The sequence below is a fragment of the Canis lupus genome, chromosome 8 (assembly GCF_048164855.1).
Source record: "Canis lupus baileyi chromosome 8, mCanLup2.hap1, whole genome shotgun sequence".
In the NCBI taxonomy this organism is placed as follows: Eukaryota; Metazoa; Chordata; class Mammalia; order Carnivora; family Canidae; genus Canis; species Canis lupus.
Window position 1 is genome coordinate 668,306 of NC_132845.1, and position 8,391 is coordinate 676,696.

The following is an 8,391-nucleotide window of genomic DNA, read 5'->3' on the forward strand; positions in this document are numbered from 1 at the left end:
TCTTTCTGCTTCTTATCATAATTTTTTTTGGATCTGAAGCTTAAGACAGTTTTTGGTAAGTAGGCAAAAAGTCACATTACTGTTACTGTAGCATTCTTTGAAAAAATTAAATCATTGCGGTAGTTGGTAAATAATTTTGTCATAACCAAAGCAACAATGGCTTTATTTTTCCAAAATCATACTTAATCTTCTTAAAATCAAAGTGATCATACACTTCAAAGAATCTTGAGTTTATATTTCTGAAGTAATTACTTTTATTTGAAAATAACATTTGACATTGAATATTGAAAATAATATTTGATCTTGCTCGTCAGATGGGTTAATTTACATTTGTTGTTTATATCTTTGAAAATATCAATTTGACATTTGATAAGCACCAAAAAGTAAAAGTAGAATGACATAATGATTGATTACTGCTTTGACAATTTTTAATATTGGATGTATTAATTTAAATTAATTTAAACATATTCTCTTGGAGAATAAGATGAAGCAACAAAATTACCTACCACTGTCTTTCAGACACCATCCCTGATTTAACTCTACTGAATGTCAGTTCCATTATTGAAATGTCTAAAAATATTTTTGTTAGTATTCAAGTTCTTTTTTGTGAAAAAAGAATTATATATATATACATATATATATAAAACACATGAATATATATGTATCTATAAGTATATACTTACATAAAAGTATAAATAATACATTACGAATATCAAAATAACCCTGGTTCTCTGGAGCCTAGGCCTTCAGGTGATGATCTGGCACTGGGGACAGGCCTAGAGCCTGGGACCATGAGTGCCAGCTTAGAGGCTGGGTCTGCAGGGGCTGGTGTGGCTCCTGGGACTATAGGGGCTGAGTTTCAACATTGTACTCACTCTTTTTCCATATTTTTCTTCCTTTCTTCTTCTTTTTTTTAAAAGTAGATTCTATGCCTAGCATGGAGCCCAATGCAAGGCTTTAACTCACAACCCTGAGATTGAGACGTGAGCTGAGATCGAGAGTTGGATGCTTAGCCCACTGAGCTACCCAGGCGCCCCTATTTTTCCATCTTGTTGTTCCACCTGGCCTAGCCTTTGACCTAGTGCCAAGTGTCTCCATGCCAGGCCTTGACTGGAGATAGTAGGAAAGAAAAAAGAGGAGGATGAAGATGTCACTTACTTTTTCTGAAGGGCAGGACCTAATCTCATACTCTGCTCATGTCCCCTTATTGAGAAGTTAACAAAAGCTGGAAGGGAAGCTGAGAATTGTTGTCATTACCTTGGGCAACCATTTACCTCCAACTTTCAGAAGTTCTGTGACTTTGGCAGAGACTCAGAGACATATGGAAATCCATTATTTTTTTTTTCTATCTTTATTGTGCCCTCTAGCTTTCTTTTGAATTTTTCTTGTCTTTTAGCAAGATTTTATTTTTTATTTATTTATTTTTTTATAAATTTATTTTCTATTGGTGTTCAATTTTCCGACATATAGAATAACACCCAGTGCTCATCCCATCAAGTGTCCCCTTCAGTGCCCGACACCCAGTTACCCCCACCTCCCCTTCCACCACCCCTAGTTCGTTTCCCAGAGTTAGGAGTCTCTCATGTTCTGTCTCCCTTTCTGATATTTCCCACTCATTTTTAGCAGGATTTTAAAATAGTCTTCATGAAAATCTCACATGTTTCTTGTTAATTGTGTTTTACTCTGTGGTACCTTTTGTGTGAGTCTTTCATTTCTTGGCAAAATTTTGCTATACTTTTCACCTTTTTTTTTTCTTTCATCAATTTCATCAGTGTCTTTTTTTTTCTTTCATCAATGCTAGTCTCCTCTTAGGATTCATTGTTATGGATTGAATTGTATCGCCTCAAATGATATATTGAAATCCTAACCCCTATACCTCTGAATGTGACCTTTTTTTGGAAAATAGGGTCTTTACAAGGGGAGCAAGTTAAGGTAATTAGAATGGTTTCTATTTCAATATAACTGGTGTTGTTATAAAAAGGGGAAATTTGGACACAGAAATGGACATGCATAGAGTGAAGCTAATGTAAATACACAGGGAAAATGCCTTCTGAAGACCGAGGACCCCAATTACAGTGTCAGAAGCCAAGAAATGCCTGGGACCACCAGAAGCTAGGAAGATGTGAGGAAAAATTCCCTTCATAGGTTAGAGGGAGATTGGTCCTGGTGATACCTTGATTTCAGACTCCTGAACTGTGAGATGATAAATTTCTATTATTCTGAGTTACCCAGTCTGTGGTACTTCGTTATGGCTGTCCTAGTTGAGTTTGATTAATTATTGCATTGGATTTTCCTGGATTAGTAGTTTTCAGAGGGTTTATTTTTGTGTATTTGAGGAAAGTGGGCAGAGAGCCAAGGTAACATGCCAGCTCCGAGCCCTAATGAGACTCTTCTTTGCTGCTCCTTCAGAGACAGATAGTTTCCACAACTGTGGCTTGACTGTGCATGTAGCCCCAGCTTTTCACCTGATTTTTACCAAATAAATCTGGGAAGGCTTAGGTTGCCAGCCCTTCTTACCTTAGGTTTTTCACTGGCTTTTACAAGTTCTGTGCTTGCTATACAAGAGATGGTAATGGATATGTGATCTTTTGAATACCAAGACCTCTTTCACCTCTGCTTTTTCTTTTACTTCTTCCCTTATGCTCCATCTCAATGGCTTTTGTTAGCCCTATGCTTATTTTGGAGTTTGCAAATATATTGATACATTTTACTAAAAATGCAATATAAAGGATTTTTTGTTGTTGTTATTGTTTACCTGTTGCTTTTCTATGATTGATAGAAAGGAGAATGCAGATTTACACACCCTTGTTCATGGGTGAAGACTCGGCATGCACCTTGAAAGCTTTTGGCAATGGTAAGAACAGAAATAGAAATCGCGTAAGACTAAGGGGTGATTTTGTGTTTTTCTTTTACCAGGCAGCAGATTGGAATCGTGACAAATAATGGTGGCATCCCTTAAAGGGAGCAACTTTGTCAGTTTTGTGTAGTCACAGAAATATCCTGATTCTGTTTCTCCCAAACACAACCCACAGCATCAATATGCAACTGGTCTCTCACAGATATGTCACTTTAGATTTTTAAAATGCTGTCAGAAAAACGCTTGGGTCTTCTCAGTGAATGAGGTTTCTGTGTTTTCTATTTAAAACTTCAGCAAAATTAGTGTTTCTGATTCTTTTTGACTTGGAATCCATGGAATATTTTAGCATTCTTTCCTTCAACAAATATTTACTAAGCGGTTTCAGTTTACTTAGTTTTGTGGCTGGAGTGGGAGATAAACAATGAACAGATGAGATATTTCCATTCCTGCATGAAGCTCAGTTTAATTTCTTTCAGAAGGAGTTGCATAAAAAAAATTCCCTGATGGATATGTCATCAGAAACATAGGTTATATTTATCTTTTAGGTCTTTTTTATTAGCTGCATCAGTAAAATAGTGTCTAAGTCACCCTAAGTCACCTTGTTACTTAGTCCCTGGAAGAATTAGGCATGTTCTTAACTAAAAGTAATAAAGAAACCATGATAGCACTGTTATATTAAAGTTTTCACTTTTTTTTTTTTCTCCGAAGAACATTCTTCATGCTTCAGGGAGGTTAAGATCACAAGGTTTGAAATGGGATAGACTCGGATTCAAACCCTAGCCGACCGCATAACTGGGAAGTTACTTAGGCTGAATGAGATTCAATTTCCTCTGCTGGAAAATGAAAATAATAATCCTAATCTCTCTAGTTTGTTAGGAGTATTAAACACACAAAACAGTATGAATCTCTTTGCACGGCACACAGGAAGAATAGTCTTATTGTTGGTATAGTTATTTATGGCACTGTGTTAAAGTTCATTGTCTCTTACACACTCCAGGTATGGCCACTGAGTGGCCTCCTCTGTATGGTCCTCTATTGTACAGAGATTTTTATTTATTTTTTATTTTTTTTTAATAATAAATTTATTTTTATTGGTGTTCAATTTGCCAACATACAGAATAACATCCAGTGCTCATCCCATCAAGTGCCCCCCTCAGTGCCTGCCACCCAGTCACCCCCACCCCCCGCCCTCCTCCCCTTCCACCACCCCTAGTTCATTTCCCAGAGTTAGGAGTCTTCATGTTCTGTCTCCCTTTCTGATATTTCCTACCCATTTCTTCTCCCTTCCCCTCTATTCCCTTTCACTATTATTCATATTCCCCAAATGAATGAGACCATATAATGTTTGTCCTTCTCCGATTGACTTACTTCACTCAGCATAACACCCTCCAGGTCCATCCACGTCAAAGCAAATGGTGGGTATTTGTCATTTCTAATGGCTGAGGAATATTCCATTGTACAGAGAATTTTAAAAATCATCTCCTCTAACCCACAGTCTTATTTACTCTGTTCTTTATTTTTGTTCTTGTTGTTGATGATGGTGATCTATTTTGCATTGAATTTTGTTTTGTTTTATTTTGTTTTGCTTTTCTCTATTTATTTTGTCTTTGGCCCAGGGATGGCCATAAACATTTCTTAGAAAAGTAAGCCTTATAGTGTTAAGTCCTTTTAAACATCTATCCTCCTTGCAAGCAGAACTTTCTGGAGGTGGAGAGCTTAGACTTTTATGAAGGCCACAGTTGCCTGTGCAGTTGCATCCAAGTTAACTCTGGTCATTGGTGGCTGTTTTAGCAGCAAAAGCTATACCACGGTCATGGATATGAGATATTTCGAATACTGGGTCGTACAAGATGAGTTTTAGTGGTTTCCCAAGCACTAACCAGGACAGAAGCAACTCCAAACAGTGTCTTGATTCCATGAACAATCCAACAAAGATGATAGAAATATTAATTTCAACCTCTCCTCAGTTATGGTCCTGCACTCAGAACTACCTCTGAAATCAAAGGTAGAAGTAGATACAGTTTTAACAACATCGTTATCAGGGAAGATAATAATGATGGGTGATGGGTAGATGATGTCAAAGAAACAAGGACTACTGAGAGTCCTACGCTCTCTTATAATTCTGACTTTTTAAGTCTGTAGGTGGACTCAAGGGAAGTGATTATATTTTCCCATTTCTTTCATCATCTGAAATGTCACCTACAGTGTGATTAGACTCATAGACTCTGGAGCCAGACTTCCTTGTTACAAATATTGGTTTTTTGTATCTACTTCATTTAATCATTAGGATATAACCTAATGATTAAGTGAGCTAATGCAAGGAAAAATGTATAGAACATAGAAAGTGAGCACATGAAAGTGAGTGAGTGAGTAAGTGAGATGACTCCCATGTCAGGCTGCCATTTGGTAGAGGTCAAGAAAGTGTAAGACCGTCATCTCAACTAAAACCAGCAAGCCTCAAAGAGTGTCAGTGTCCTCAAGCTAAGACTGCTCTTCTATAGGATTCCTCATCTCCATCATTAGGAGCCAAGCGTGAGGCCCTTAGTAGTTCTTGCTTCCTGTCCCTAAACACTCATGACCTTTCAATCACTTTGTGCTTTTGGTGCATCAGAAGTGAAGTCATGATATCCCTCATCTCTGTTCATACTCTTTCATACTCCGGACTCTAGTTCTAGGGTTCCAGGCATTGCCTTTTCTAATCTGCCACAGGCCCAGCTCTGAAACCCTAGAATTCTGTGTGAATTAGATCCTTTTTATCTTCAGTCTCACTTGTGAACTTTCTGTTTTCCTTTTGCTGAAACCAAAACATGGCTAGAAACAAAACAAAACAAAACCCAAATACCAAACCAAACAAACAAAAACCATGACTCTACTATGATAATAATGCATCTCTGAAGCCTTTGCAAGGGGTGAATGCTTTCTTTCCCAAGTCCCTCATACTATGGGGCCTGGAATTTTCAGGTCATCCTCTCGTTCTCCTTCACCCTTCCTTGGCTTTCCTTCTGATGTCCTATCCCCTACTGCAAACTCTCCATAATCTCAACTGTGCACGTTCTAGTATGCCGATCTTGTACCCTGCACCTATGTGGAACTGTTTATTAGTTCTAATAGTTTTGATAGAATTGATGGATTCTAATAGTTTTTGATGCAAAACCATGTCATCCATGAACAGAGATGGTTTTATTCTTCCTTTTACATTTTATTTCTTTTCCTTGTCTAATTGCTGTGGCTAAAAGCTCCAGTGCAATGTGAGTACTAGTGGGGAGAGAGGCATCCTTCTTTTGCTCCTGATCTTGGGAGGCAAAATTCAATATTTCATAATAAAGCATCATGTGAACTGTGGATTTTTCATAGATGCTTTTTATTTGGATGAACAAATTCCTTTTTACTTGTAATGCTTTTTTCTGTTTCTCCCACGAAGAGTTGTTAAATGTTTTCAAATGCTTTGTCTGCATCTACTGAGATGATTGTGTGGTTTTGTCTTTTACTGTATTAATATGTGCATTACATTTATTGATTTCTTTTTTAGAGAGGGAGAGAGAGCGCATGTGCACCTGTGAGCAGTGGGGTGGGGGGCAGAGGGAGAGAGAGAGAATCTTGAGCAGACTCCACACCCAGTGCAGAGCCTGACTCGGTGCTGGATCTCGAGACCCTAAGATCATGACCTGAGGCAAAATCAAGAGTCGGACACTTAACTAACTGAGCCACTCAGACCAGTCACTCACATTTATTAATTTTTGGATGTTAAGCCAACCTTGAATTTTTAGAATAAATTCCACTTGATTCGGTCCTTTTTATGAATTGTTGAATTTGGTTTGCTAGTATTTTTTGACCACTTTTTTTTCATATAAATTACTAAGTGATATTGTTCTGTAGTTTTCTTGTGATGTTTTTGTCTGGAATTGCTATCAGGGTAATACTGGGCTCCAAATGAATTGGGAAATATCTCCTGCATGTCTACTTTTTGGATATCATCCAAAAGAATGTGGTAATCTAATGTTGAAATTGTGAACCACCTCCAAGTAGTAGTTCACTGTGTCCAACAGAGACAGATAGTATTTGGAATTAGATCACCATTCTGTGCGGAAACTTGGCTAAGATATTTAACATTATTGAGCTTCACTTTCCTCACCTGCAACATAGGATTATTAAATCTACACATAGGATTTCATGGAGATTGATTAGTAGAATCCCTGGCATAATAAATACTTGCTATATGGTCACTATTATTTAAGAAACATTTGTGCCTACTAATCAATAGTAAGAGTTCCTGACCAGGTAAAGATTTTATTTGCACTCAGACTTGATGACTAAGTAGTATGATAGTGGTTGTATTTGAAATAAAAATGTTCAATAAGTAGAAATATTTCAGAAGGTATCAGAAACCAAATTTTCAAGGGGAACTGTTAGGTTTAGACTTAGTTTAAGTTTTGCTTTTCATTAGAAAAGTAACTTGACCTCCCTTCCCTCATCTTGAAAATGGTACAGGAAGTACCATGATGGGTATAGCATTGGGAGTGACTTTCACTTTTCTCTGAAAGTAAAAGGCAGTCAAAGAGTGGGAGTTTCCTTTCTTCCCATCTTTCAGAGATTGTTTTCCCACCGACGCTGAATTTTACCAGGTTTGGTGTTCCTTAGGGATGTTCTTTAGAGATTCTTTAAGAGCATATTTTCTTATAATCCCTAATTATTATTATTATTTATTTATTTATTTTAAAGATTTTATTTATTCATGGGAGACACACACACACACAAACAGAGAGAGAGAGAGAGAGAGAGAGAGGCAGAGGCACAGGCAGAGGGAGAAGCAGGCTCCATGCAGGGAGCCCGACATGGGACTCGATCCCGGGTCTCCAGGATCGTGCCCTGGGCTGAAGGCGGCGCTAAACCACTGAGCTACTCGGGCTGCCCCCTAATCCCTAATTATTGATACTCTTCCTATCAAGTTTACAGAAGAAAGCACTGAATTTTATTCTTTAGCCAGACTGTGGGATGATGGAATAATATTGTCACAGAATTCTTGGAAAGTAGGCTGGCTTTGCTGTCTATTGCTATTTTCTGGTTTAGAATATAGCACAGGGACTCTGTCTAGATTGTTTGCCATACAGCATTTACCAGTTTTTAATTAGCCTTTGATGGTATTTTCAAAAGTTTTATTGACTTGACTATGACAAATATAAGATGATAAAAATGAAAAAAGTAAAAGTCTCAAATAACTTTTTTTTTTAAATAACTACTACGAACAGGTTTATTTGTCTTAATTCAGTTGATTTTTTTCCTTAAACTGGATTTATTTGTTTGTAGATGGGATATGATTCTCTAGATGCTCCAAATGGGTAGCTCTGGTTCTTAGAAAGCAGGTTCCTTAATTTTTCCAATCTGAATTTCTAAGTTAGTCCCTCTTGCCTGACCTAAATCTTCCTTATTCTGATTAAAAATTGTAAAGCCCATGTTCCATTTTTGGTCTTAAAAGTAGCTCCTAAGCCTTCTTGGCATAATATTAGCAATGATTATATAGTGAAATGATGTTGGCA